General features: G+C 50.2%; 1 long non-coding RNA gene across 1 annotated transcript; it reads right to left on the bottom strand.

Moving 5' to 3' along the window:
- Positions 1-8,399: 8,399 nt before the first annotated feature.
- On the bottom strand, positions 8,400-12,080 carry LOC128828788 (uncharacterized). Its single transcript, XR_008443237.1, has 2 exons — positions 8,817-12,080; positions 8,400-8,720 (listed from the first exon to the last, which is right to left on the bottom strand). It is a non-coding gene; the product is annotated as an uncharacterized LOC128828788 (long non-coding RNA).
- Between the last annotated feature and the right edge of the window lie 1,820 nt (positions 12,081-13,900).

The raw sequence follows: 13,900 nt of genomic DNA, 5'->3' as shown, positions 1-13,900 counted from the left end.
GTTAGACGATCTGATCATCTGAACCTACCTAAAATTAAAAGCTTATTCCTGCATAATGAGGACTAAACAGCTGCTTGACATCGGCTTTTTCTTTTGACACTTTCCAGTCCGATATGGCGACCCCCAGACCACAGACTGAACCTCCAGCCTAGAAAGCTTAAGACGCTATAGCTTGAGGCAGTATTTCCTAATGGATAGAGCCTTGAACTGGGACAAGGGAGACCGCGTTCTATTCCTGGCCTGCTAGGTGACCTTAGGCAAGTCACTTTGCTTCTCCGTGCCTCAGTTTCCCCATCTGTATAATGGGGATAAGATGTAACACGCTGGATAAGAACTAGGGATTATTATAACTGAGCGAGAGACCCAGGCAAAACAGTTGGGGGCTAGAACAGACTCACATCCTCTGTGGATGAGGCAGAGGGAAGATGTATCAAACACACTCGCTCATCCCCACTTCAGGAAATGTGCAGTGGCTGTAATTGGGTGTGCCCCTAAGGCATCCTGCGAGGGCACAAAGCAGAACTAACACCATTACAGCCTCAACCACTAACATCCCAAAGTGACCTGCACTAAGGTGAGCTCCAGCTCGTGCTGGTTCAGCTCACCCCCTGGTAGGCACTGATGTCACTACCTTGAGGTACCGTTCTGTCATGCGGGCAGGGCCTTAACCAGGAAGCTCTGGCAGCTCACGCCAAAGGCTGTTGTTAAACACCTCTGTTAAAGAGCCTCTCTTTCCAGGTTTTATCTGATCTGGGTCAATGAGGCAAAGACTCAAGATTTCAGCACAAGTCTCATGATTTTGGGTGTTTTTTTCTTAAAGCCCCAGCTCCTGGAGTCATGGGAATCAGTAAGAATCTCAGCCTTTATCTTTTTATTTTTAAAAAAAGGGTTCTAGCCCTTGTGAATGCAGAGAAACATTTGGAAACTCGACCCTGAAGGGTCCAAAACCAAAAGACTAATAAAAAAGGACCCAAATTTGGTTTTATTTTTTATAATCTCCTGGTTTTTAAGCAACTCTCATGACTTCCTAGTGGGTCCTGACTCCCCATTTTTGGATGCTTGGGGTTGGCAATATGGCTCCGGTATTTACAGACCTCCAAGTACCATCGCATCTGCTAGCTTCTCCTCACGGTGTACAGCAAAAGCAAATTGGTTTGACTACTGCATCCCGCTGTGAGAATCCTTGTAATCCCTTGCCACAGAGAACTGACTGTAGGGAAGCTCTGGTGAAAAAATCATGCTCCGTCTTAATCTCGGGTTCCAAGTGATGGCCGTGATCCTGCTCCATTTGAAATCAATGGTGCCCCCTTGCCCCACCCTCCCGGATCTCGGTGGGACTGGACTCCACCAGCCTGATTCTCCCTTGCCTTGCATCACGGGCAGTCAGTCTCTCCAGCGCAAAGCGGGCGTATGATGCCCCCGTTCTGATTTGTTGGTGTTTCGCACCTGGCTTGCACTGGTGCAAGTGACTTCATGAGGCACAGGACAGCAGAGAATCAGGTCCTAACAAGAGGGAAAATGCTGAGAAGCGAAGGAAATCAACAATGCTCTGCACAGAGGCCCCAGCCGGCCAGATCTACTGCCTGCCAGCTCCTAAAGAGGTGGCTGGAGAATCAGTAGCGGCTCCAGGCTGCAGAGCTGAAGGAGGCGAACCAAGCAGGGAAGGAAATGGAATAAAACAAACTAAACAGCTGCAATTGTCTGAATAAGGCAATAAGGAAGTCGTGCTGGATCATGAAAATGTCACTTCCTAGGCGTTACACTATCTGGGTCAAATTCCTCCACTGCAGTCAGTGGAGATATAGAAGGATGAATTAGGCCCTGTTGTAAAGGGGTGCTGGGCCTTCCATAGCTAAAGGAGAGACTGGCTGTTGTGGTTTTCAACCACTGCCTATCAGGGCTGCCCGGGGGAGGGGGACAAGTGGGGCAATTTGCCCCAGGCCCCGGGCCCCACAGGGGCCCCCCACGAGAATATAGTATTCTATGGTATTGCAACTTTTTTTTATGGAAGGGACCCCTGAAATTGCTTTGCCCCAGGCCCCCTGAATCCTCTGGGTGGCCCTGCTGCCTATTCCAATTTCACCCAAACTAAACGGCTCCCCCTAATTGCTGCAGGCTACATCTCATCCTAGGGTAGATTTGTCTCAAACAAGGAACTTCCAAGATTTGCGGCTTTACCATTATCCCTTTTCTAGCTCATCCTGTCTCCGGAAGAGCTTCAAACATCACGCCCTCAAGAATTCCTGAGGGATCAAAGCTTCCCCTGGGTTTTGCAGGAATTAGGGAGATGTTTAAAGGTGTTCATGTGAGCGTTCAAACACACCGACATCAACGTATATTCCATAAATCAAACCGTCCTTTCCAAGGGGCTGAGTCTGCTTGCATGCAGCCCCAACCCAGTGCAATATCGCATTATAAATACTCCCCCCATTTACTAGTCAGGAGGCAGCACACAGCAATTAGTTCAAGGTCACAGAGGCAGATCTTCTGATTCCCCGGCCTTTGTTTTTGCCCCAAGACCATTACCCACAGCAGCATTTAAACATTCACCTGCTTATCGGAAGGGTCCCTCTTTGGAGGTTCCCTCATCAGGACTTATAGCCTGTGTAGTCAACGTGAGGACCAAATGATTTTTTGGGGGGCCCAACTGGATACCACCGAAAGTGGGGGGAGGGGGTTGATCTTCAGAAAGTGCTGAGCCTCTGGAAACATGGGCCCTGTAAAGTGCCAAAATTGGGCAACTAAAATCACTAGTCACTGCTGAAAACCAGGGCCTTGGTTCCTACAAGGAGATACTGGTAAATCTTCCATGAACTCCTTCCTTACAGAGGTCTTCAGATGCAATAGGCTTGGGGGCCACTGGGAGGGACAGATGTTCAGGGAATCATCTCCCAACCAGAGATCGAAGAGTCGGCCTTTGAATTCTACCTTGCTCCATGGGCTCCAACACTGCTGTGGAAATCTGAATGCAGCTCCGGTAACGGCTCAGTGAACCACTTGGGATACCCTAGAACCCCTCCCTCCCCGGTTTCCCCCTCCGTCACGCCTTCCGGAGGCTCCAGAATGTTTCTCCCCACCATCGATTTTCACTCTCATTCTCCGCCTGCGCTCTGCAGCTCCGGCCGATCCCCAAATCCCCTCATGCCTTCACAGTATTGCCGGAAGCAGGAAGCGCCAGGCGTGAAGGGAGAGAGAGAGAGATTCCCAGCCCAGTTCTGCACGCGTCTGAAGCATCCAAATGGATGGAGAAAGCCCAAGGGCTGGGCCCAATCCTGCAGCGGGAGAGGGACCACACATGAGAAAGTGCTGCAGAATCAGGACCAACCATAGATGCAGAGGGCAGGGGAAGCAAGGTGCTGCTATCGCCCCGCTCCCCAATGCAAGGGGGCATGTTAGAGCTGCAGGAGCCTTGGAGAGACATCTCCTCCCTCTGTAGAGCTACCTAATTCAGTGCTTGGTCTTGGGTCTGTGCACTGGGACAGCATCTCTAAGGTACATAGGAGCTGGAGCCCCATGTTCCTAAGATCTTCATGATTTGCTAACGGGGGAGAAACGGGGGGAAACTATGGCCGCTTGCAGAAAGGTGTCAGGGGCCGATCTACAGCCAGGCCTCGGTGTGTGTCAGCAAGGAAGGGTCTGGTGGACCCCGACCTTAATGCAGGGCATTACCAGCAGGTTTGCAGATGTACGGCAAGAAATCCTGCTCTGCTGAGCTCAGCTGGACGGATGGACGGCAGCCACCGGGGATCCCAGACTCACAGCAATCTGTCTTCAAAACTTCAACCACCAAGTAAAGGAAAGGGGCCCACTGCTGGAGCTCGGACCAGGGGAAAAGCTTTAGGGGCAAACTTTTTATACTATAAGCTCTTGGGGGCAAGGTCTGCCAGGTACAGTGTGTCTGTCAGCACCTCCCACAAGGGGGCCCTGTCTTGATCTAGGTGCTCCCACAATGCTAATACCACCAACCCTGTTCTCCAGCTGCCATTAGCTAAGTCAAACCAAACCCTGGAGAGGAGGAGGACAATGGTGATTTGTACGGTGGCAGCATCTAGGTACCCCAGTGATGGACGGGGCACCCAGTGGGCTCGGTGCTGGACAGACACAGAACAAAAAGACAGTCTCTGCGCCGAAGAGATCTCTGCGCCCTGGGAACCGGAAGGCCTGTGTTGTCGCTCAGAGGCTTCTCAATGAGGCCTTGTTGCTGCTTCTTTTGGAAGGCCAGGGTAATCGCAACCCCCGGCACCTGTTTGCAACACCCCTGGGGGTCGTCGTGACCCCATGGCTGAGAACCCAAGAGGCAGACCGTGGATCTAGTATTCTCATCAGGACGTCAAACAAGAGGGAACCGATTGTTCTGTTCTGGTTCCTAGGTAAGATTTTCTTCTCTGGGGAGAAAGACCAAGCCTCACATGACAGATGCTAGTCATGTCGCATAACGCACTCCCAGAAAGTGCTCAGATACTCGAGCAATTAGGAAGATTATAAGCAGCTCTATGGAATAGAATAGTCTAGAGGGGAATATTTTCCAAAGAAATTCCCACCTCCCCCAAATACTCCCCTTGTCTAGGATTCACACGTCAGGAAAACCTCTGGCTCCCCTGCCCAAACGAGAGGCAAAAGGCAAACCATTCTGCGAGATTACTGCCCTCTAATTCCAGCCAATAAAGTGTTTTGTGAACAGCTTAAGAAGCCCATATGCCAAAGATCTGCTAAAGCTCCCGTCACCTTCTTGATCCCTACATTCCATCCATTTGCTGAACAGGTATCACTTCCTCCCAGATGGACTTTATCCAATTAGTTCTTCTGTTAAAGACGGGCTGGTTGGTGCACACATCAGCTGTTCACTCCCCCCCCCCTCCCCAGCTGTACTTTAATCATTGCTCGAGCAATGTAAAGCTGCAGGCTACTGAAAATACTTGGCAGGGCAGGGCCGTTCCATCTGCAATTTGTACAACGTAAGAACGGAGATGGGTCTGTAGATAGGAGGGGGCAGATAAAGAGCTTTTACTGCCTGGTGGAAAACTCGTACAAACATTCTATTTAGGGAGTCTTTGGCTCTTCTCTCCTGCTGCTTTCTGTCCTCCCCTTCCTCCTGAAGATAACTGCATGATAAATGGGACCTTGCCGCTCAAGAGTTCCATCTGCTCCTTTTGCCGATTCCCAGCCTGAGGTCAGAATCTTATGTTCTGGGGCCGAGAGAGGGAAGGGAACAGAGCTTTCCCCAGCTAGCATGGCATCCCAGTGACCACAGGTTAACGCAATGGGATCTGACATCTACCATAGCTGTTTTTATCCCAAAAGAAGCCAAAGCTCTTTTGACGCCATGAGCTACTGACCCTGCCATCCTCACCCAGGTGACTCAATGGGCAGGATTCTCCTCTGACCCCACTTTTACACTGGAGTAACTCCACCATCTCCAATGGGGGTGTTGCAAGACGCACACTGACAGGAGAGGAGAATCGGGCCCTGCATTCTGGTCTCAGTTGGACTGGTGTAAATTGAGTTACATAGCCATAAATCCAGCATCACTCTATTGAAATCTGCCGAGCTACTCCAGAGCTTACACAGGCCGGGCAGTTGTACCTTTTAGAGATGTGGGCTAGAACTTGCTCCGGGGGAAGGATAGCTCAGTGGTTTGAGCATTGGCCTGCTAAACCCAGGATTGCGAGTTCAATCCTTGAGTGGGCCATTTAGGGATCTGGGGCAAAAATCTGTCTGGGAGTTGAACTAGATGACCTCTTGAGGTCCCTTCCAACCTTGATATTCTACACAGACAGACTAGACCAGCAGTTCTCAATCTTTTGGGGCTCAGGACCCAATTGTAAATGGTTAAGGCCGGTCACAACCCAGTAAATAGTTTGGGGTGGAGGCCCTGGGTGGTTCAGTCAGGTCCTGCCCAGCACTTATTTCACAGTGGCAGCGCCTGCAGCTCCTGTCCTGGGGCTGGCTGGCCTTGGTTCTCCACTCCGGGTGTCGCAACCTCTGGGGTTTTGCACCCCCCACCCTCCCCCAAGTGGACCACATTTTTGTGCGTAGAGTTGTGACCAGGCTCATGGGGTGGCAGTGCCACTCACTCAGATTTGGCCAACCTGGACTCCCGTTGTCATGACAGCCAGGCCAAACCTGAGCAGCGCTGGGACCCCAGAGGTTGTAGTGCCCTGTGGGACAACAGCTGCCACGCGACTCTTTGAAACATTCTGGCAACCCAATTTTGGGTCCCGACCCCCATGTTGAGAAAACCTGGGACTAGGCTGTGGCAGAGCCAGGAACTAAACTCGGACTGTGGAGTCCCACACTGGTTCAATCCTTGAGGGGGGCATTTAGGGATCTGGGGAAAAAATCTGTCTGGGGATTGGTCCTGCTTTGAGCAGGGGGTTGGACTAGATGACCTCCTGAGGTCCCTTCCAACCCTGACCTCCTGAGGTCCCACACTGGTGCCTTAACCTCAAAACTAGATTCTCCCTCCCTGTGCACACCTGCAGCAAATTCCTTCACCCATCCACTCAGTCATTCACCCTTCCGCCTGCTTTGCACTCATGCTTCGGTTACCTCGGTCCCGACAGGGAAATTCACATGGATTCCCTTGCTCCACTTGTTTGGAAGGAGAACCCAGGCTTGGAAGGCATGTGTCAGTAATAAGCTGAGTCACTAGGAGCACTCTCGACAATGGGAAACGAGGGGCTGGGGTTTAGCCAGGGCTCACGTGTCACATTCCTCCGTGGATGGAAACCGGGGCATCGCTGCTACAGAGCAGCCTATTTTGGGAACAAAATAAAACAATCCTAACAGCTGATACGCTGGATGCCGGATGAGGGAGCTGACGACATTTACAAGGTGCCAGCGTGACGGGTCCAGAAACTGGTGGGTTGCTGCAGCCAGATGCCGCTCCCAGGCCACCAGTGTCACTGCAGTGCAGAAACCAGCTATCTCCCAAGGCAGGCAGAGAGGCTGCGGTGGATTTTGCTCCTGGGGCAGGCGTGGGGGAAATGCGTGTTGCGCTACAGAATGCTCCCTATCAGCAGGGTTGCGGCGATAACAATCCCAGGACCTGCTCTGGCCGCCAACACAGATAGTGGCTCAATTTAGTTTATCCTCGAAACCAACCAAGAAAGGCAACGCACAGGGGGATGGAGAGAGGGATGGCTCTGGCTGGCTAGGGCTCCGGGCAGCACACTGGATTTGTGTCATTGAACATCGCTCCCCCTGGTGGCTGGTTCAACAGACTCACAGTCAGAGCTAGGAGAGGGGGAGAATCAGAATTTCCCTCCTGTGGAAAATGCTGCTATTTCCAAATTTGGTTTTGCCCCAAATTGGAATGAAAAAAGTGGAATTGTTGAAATCTTTCAGAAAGTTCTGGGAAAGTTTCTATTCAAAGCACTTGGCGATAACATCCCCTGTATCCAAAAGTTTAATCTGTGTCCCCCTGAGTGCCTCATGCCAGGTATAACTCCGGTGCCCCTTGCCCCCATTCTCTGCTCTAGGCAGCTCCCCAGCTGGGCCGAATCTCCCATGATCTCATGGACTTCAGTGATGCACTACCTTGATTCAACCAGAAGAGAGACATCATGGGGGCCATAGTCCATCTGATGGCATATTCCTTATCAGCTCCACTCACACTTAAAGGCATCACTCCTGTAGAGGCTTATGCTTTTGGTGCTGAAAGTCCGGGGTTCGATCCCTGCTGATGACTATAGAGTCTATGTACACAGCCCAGAAAACCTGGATCTCATTTCTGGTCTTGCTTGCTGGATTGGGAGTCCAAGAAGGGCTGGAGCATCTCGCATCACTCAATAGTGACCCCTCTGGCCAAGTAGGGGATCGGCATTGGTGTGAAATGGGGCTTTTTGAGAGTGAGCATGAAGCAGGAAAAAGGACATGGAGGAGGCCTGGATGAAAGAGAAGCCCTCTCAGGGTCCATATGACCTTTCCACTGGCAGGATAAAACCTAACGGGAACTCCCTTTGCGAGTTCTGTAAAGCTAGAGAGCCCCGTCCAGGGAAGATCCCAGGGGGCATTCCAAAGAATCCTGCTTGCCACCTGTAATGATGCTGCCCTTGGTGGAAAACTACGGAGAGTACCAATTCAGGACAAATTGCTTAGAGCAGGGCAGTTACAGCCCCAAGGCTGGGATACCTCTGCACACCAAGGCAAACCAAACCAGCCAAACAGAGAAGATTTTGGTTTTACCCCACTGGCTAACCATAAGTCATACGAGCAATTTCCTTAGACACTCCAGTTTCCCAGTATCACCACCAGTGCCACTCATTATGGGGACAAATGGTTATGAAAACTAATACCCCAGTAAAAGAAAAAGGTCTCCCGATCCCAAAGGGCCAAGCCCCAGACCCAGGTCAATATACAAATAAGATCTTAACCACAAATCACGCTGTTGCCAATCCTTTAGGATCTAAAATCTAAAGGTTTATTCATAAAAGGAAAAAGATAGAGATGAGAGCTAGAATTGGTTAAATGGAATCAATTACATACAGTAATGGCAAAGTTCGTGGTTCAGGCTTGTAGCAGTAATAGAATAAACTGCAGGTTCAAATGAAGTCTCTGGAGTACATCCACAGGTGGGATGGGTCATCCAGTCCTTTGTTCAGAGCTTCAGTTTGTAGCAAAGTCCCTCCAGAGGTAAGAAGCAGGATTGAAGACAAGATGGAGGACTTTTCAGGGCCTTTTATATCCTCTGCCCATGGAAGAACACCACTTTGTTCTTACTGTGGAAAATCACAGCAAGATGGAGTTTGTAGTCACATGGCAAGTCACATGTCCATGCATGACTCAGTTCTTTACAGGCCGACACCATTGTTTACCTGTTAGTTTGAATGTTCCCAGGAAAGCTCAGATGTGGATTGGTGTCTCCCGAAGTCCCTTGTCAGTTAAGCGTTTCTTGATTGGGCACTTACTGAGAATAGTCCCTTCTCAAGAAGCTGACCAAATGCTTCACTCTGGCTACTTGAAATCAAATACATTTGAGATACAAGTACATAGCCCATATTCAGAATTCAAATACAAAAGTGATACACACATACAGATAGCAGAATCATAACCAGCAAATCATAACCTCTTTATAGACACATCACACGACAACCTTTGTACAAGATTTGCTGCAAATATAGAACAGTGGTTGCAACAATGATCTATACGGTCCTAGTTTAGGTTACTAACATTACACCACCCCACAGGCATCTGGTACTTCCCTGCTTCTGGCATTAGGCGGCACTAGCAACGCAGGGGCACGGGAAGGGGAAGGAAACATCTGGTAATGAAGGAGACTCAGTGGCGTGTATGTTTCTGACTCCAGGGACGGTGACTGAAGAGATGAGAAACACTCTAGGGAAGGAATTTTGACTGGACTGCTTTAGTGTCTGGGAAAAAGGGGTCCAGAGATATGGGAACAATCTAGCAAACAGCTGGGGACTGGGGCGGAGATTCATCCTGGATCATTCGGAAAAGAGGAAATGGCACCAGAGGCCAAGGCGGTTAAGTAGGGATATAAGGAGCAGCATAAGCAATCAGCAGAAGGCTTTTATAACTATAAACACTCTGCCGTGGAGGAGCTATGTATTTAAAATAAGCAAAGGCAAATTAAAAAGGGGAACCAGAGGAATGAGACAGCGAGAGGGAGTGGGACTGAACAGAGACTGGCAAACCATTTCAGGTGAAAAGAAAGCTCTTCAAATGCATTTGCGAGAGATTAACGGGGAAAGGCCTGAAAACGGCCTGTGGGGCCTATGAGAGAGAACACAGGAAATGAGTGAAGATCTCCAGAGCCATCTGAAAGAAGGGCCCCACGTATTGGCATGGATGAGGAGCAGACAGTACTGCACAGTTCTTAACTGCTTCCCTGCTGGGTGGGTGAACCAAGGAGCCATAAACCAGCAGAAGCTGCCACCGGTTGCTGCCAGAGAGCAGACGAGGAGGATGCGGCTGAAGATGGCTTGGTGTCTGGTCTTCACTCTGACCTGCTGCTGGGTTCCTTTCCAGTGGGGTTTGCTCAGCTGGAACACAGAGCAGTCACCGGGAGCCAGTCAGCACCAAGCCTAACCGAAAGCCGTTCCTGCACTGCTGCCAGACATGCTTGAACTGGGGGCAATATTCCCCCAGGCCTTGCTAAAGGAGAGGTCTCCTCACCCTGCCTAATACAAGTGACAGCCTTCCAGACAAGGGGATCTACAACCCCTGCCCTGCAGCTAATGGGCAGCTGTGTCCTCACATGATCCTTGTTAGCACAGAAGGCCCAGAGCTTTCAAATATTAAATGGTATCTTTGTTTGCATTACAGTAGCACCTAGAGGCTAAAATCCTGGCCCCGTTGAGCTAGACACATCGTAAAAGACAGTACCTTCCCCCAAAGTATTGATGATCTAAGCAGACACAAGGTGGGAGAAGGAACTGAAGCACACAGGCCAGGTCTTCACTGCACAGTTAACTCAGGTGATTGGCTGAGCATCACCACTGCAAAGCCTTACCCATGTCCCCATGTCCTTACTCTTCCTGCATCTGCCCATGTGTGTCTGGGGGCATAGCCCATGGTTCTTTATGCTGAGCTAGTCTAGGATCCTTCCACAGTCACTTGCAGGAGAACGTGTCTGTCCTCCAGGTTGGGGGAAGGCATTGGAGGACTATCAGAACTCCAGTGAGCCTGCAGCCTCACTGCGTAATGGAGAGGATCTAGCCAAAGTTAAACAGGAGCCCGGCCTTAAACCTTGTACAAACCTGGCTGTGATGGGGTGTTCACCCCACACCAGCTCCTGAAAGAGTTAATGTGGCTAGGAGGACCAATTAACTGCCTACACCTGGAGGAGCCAGAGAGCAATGAGGACTAATTAAAGGAGCTTTGAGCAGGGGGTTGGACTAGATGACCTCTTGAGGTCCCTTCCAACCCTGATATTCTATGATTCTATGATGAAACTCTTCTGGGCAGGAACAGGCAGGCCTTGTATAAAGCCAGATAACTGAGGACAGAAGTGGGCTGCAGAGAGGAGGTTTGCAGTCACTCACCCTGAGGGTAGGGAGCTAGGCCTAGAGAGAAGGACATATCTGAAGGAAGGTGGAAAAGGAGCCCGACAGAGGCACGGTAGGAAGCAGTCCAGGGAAACAGCACCAAGGTGTGGGACAGTACAGACCCTACGCTGGTTGTAGGGTCCCTGGGCTGGAACCTGGTGGGTTCCCCTCCCAGCCACTAGAGAAGTGCCACCATTGAGGGGCAACAAATTGGAAGATTGTCTGGGACAGTTGGTACAGAGAGACTTTGGTACACACCCCAGAGGGGGAAAACTACAGTGACCTGGCCGAAGGACCAAGCCAGGAAGATGGTGCAGTTCTGATAGTGAGCACCTGAAGAAAGAGATGCCAAACTGGCAGAGCTAATCCCCAGCTGTGGCCACAAGGAGGCGCTCCAAGGGTGAGTCGGGCACCCCGTGACTCTGGGTCAGAGGTTTATTTGTGTGGATGGTGGGGAGAATTGGGCTAAAACCCAGGTAAGAACCTGGGTTAACTATGCAGTGAAGACATGCCCATAACAGTGGGATGGAATGACTTGCCCAGAATCCACTGATTCACCCGGTACTGCTCTGGATGCAGAGAATCTGCTCTCATCAGATTTCTTTTTCAGCTCATTTTGCAAACCCGGGTGCTCTAGATGGTCTGGTGAGACGTCCAGACTTCAGGATATTTATCCAAAGCCAAACTTCAAACTCCTCTACCGTCTCGCGTTCCTAAAAGCTCACCTCTGCATGGGTTGCATTACTAGGCAGCGATCGATGTGTTCAGAAACTATTATTCAAACTCCCTGAAAGAAATACAAACAAAAAAACACCCAGCTCCTTAAAACCCAGGAGGCTTAGTGCTGCTGGGAAGCATGGGAAAGTTTAGCCCATGCCAAGACACTAATCAGACCTACATAAACTGTTGAGTCAGGAAAACTCAAGTGATTCGCAAGAGGCCAAAAGCTTAATGCCTTCACAAGCATTCCCCTTCCACCCAGCTCAACAGGTTTAATGACTGCACCAACCGCAAGCCGCTGGGAACGTTGTGCTCCACTCAGGTCATTCCATTTCAGTCTGGCTCCCGGGGGACAAGGTCCATTCAATTAGATAGCCCTGGAAGCTTGCTGCAGCGCTTGATGTTGGGCCTGTATCGATCAGCCCCTGGCTCGTGGTTTTCTATCTCCATTTATCAGGCCTCCGCATTCCCTTAATCCCGTCCCAGCCCTCCCCAAGCAGCAGGCTGGAGAGGCTGATAAAAGGAAATCACACAAATCCATTAATGCGGCTTCTGTGCTCGGAATTACAAACTCTGCCCTTGTTAACTATCTCGACTGGCGAGAGCCTGGAGACACCAAAGGCCAAGAATGGGGATGCTTGCTAGCAACTTGCGATGTGAAAAGAGGGTGTAATGTAGCGGTTAAACTACATCTTGGGAGTCAGGACCCCTGGTTTCTGTTCCCAGGCATGCCACTGACTTGCCACATGACCTTGGACAGCTCAAATAGGCCAACATTTTCAAAGCCAGAGACCTGAAGGTCAACACCTAAATGTCATGGTTTCTAAGGGTGCTAAGCACTTGCAGTTCCCACTGAAGTCCCTGGGAGCAGTGGGTGCTTAGTACCTTGGAAAATCAGGCCACTTTTATTTAGATGCCTGTGTCAAATTTAGGGGTGCTCTTTGGTGATTAACACTGTGCCCGGATCTGTTACTTGCATGGTGTGACTGTAGCATAAACGCCGGTGGATATTTCAGTCTGTCCGGGTAGCAGAGCCTGGGAAAAGAGAGGAGGCCTTTCTAATCGTTGTCTAACAGCTTACCCTTAAGGGTCATTAAGGGACAATGCTAAAGTGAGCAGCATTAATGGCCCTAGCCCACTCTCCAGGGGAGCAGCCAAATGAGTTTGAACAAGAGAGAACCAGATTGAGGGCGTGTCTTTCTACATAGGGAAATTGCTCCGAATAGCTATTACAGGATAAGCTATTCCACTTTAGCTCTGCTGGAATAACTGCCCATGCCGACACTGTTCTGGAATAAAAGTCACCTTATTCCAGAATCTTTACTCCACAAGAATAGCTTATTCTGCGGTCGCAGTGCTGGTCAATTTTCCCATGTAGACAAGGAGGATGAGCGCTGGCTTAGAGAATGTACGTGGCTTCTGATCTGGCCCAGTAATTTAACCAAAAGGCCTAATTTAGATTATCATAGAAGATTGGGATTGGAAGAGACCTCAGGAGGTCATCTAGTCCAACCCCCTGCTTCAAAGCAGGACCAATCCCCAACTAAATCATCCCAGCCAGGGCTTTGTCAAGATGGACCTTAAAAGCCTCTAAGGATGGAGATTCCACCTCCCTAGGAAACCCATTCCAGTGCTTCACCAGCCTCCTAGTGAAATAGTTTTTCCTAATATCCAGCCTAAACATCCCCCACTGCAACTTGAGACCATTGCTCCTTGTTCTGTCATCTGCCACCACTGAGAACAGCCGAGCTCCATCCTCTTTGGAACCTCCTTTCAGGTAGTTGAAGGCTGCTATCAAATCCCCCCTCATTCTTCTCGTCTGCAGACTAAATTAGCCCAATTCCCTCAGCCTCTCCTCATAAGTCACGTGCCCCCGCTCCCTAATCATTTTCATTGCCCTCCGCTGGACTCTCTCCAATTTGTCCACATCCCTTCTGTAGTGGGGGGCCCAAAACTGGACGCAATACTCCAGATGTGACCTCACCAGTGCCGAATACAGGGGAATAATCACTTCCCTCGATCTGCTGGCAATGCTCCTACTAATGCAGCCCAATATGCTGTTGGCCTTCTTGGTAACAAGGGCATACTGTCGACTCATATCCAGCTTCTCGTCCACTGTAATCCCCAGGTCCTTTTCTGCAGAACTGCCGTTTAGCCAGTCGGTCCCCAGC

The sequence above is a fragment of the Malaclemys terrapin genome, chromosome 24 (genome assembly GCF_027887155.1).
Source record: "Malaclemys terrapin pileata isolate rMalTer1 chromosome 24, rMalTer1.hap1, whole genome shotgun sequence".
NCBI classification, from domain to species: domain Eukaryota; kingdom Metazoa; phylum Chordata; order Testudines; family Emydidae; genus Malaclemys; species Malaclemys terrapin.
This window is presented reverse-complemented; position numbering and strand designations above follow the sequence as displayed.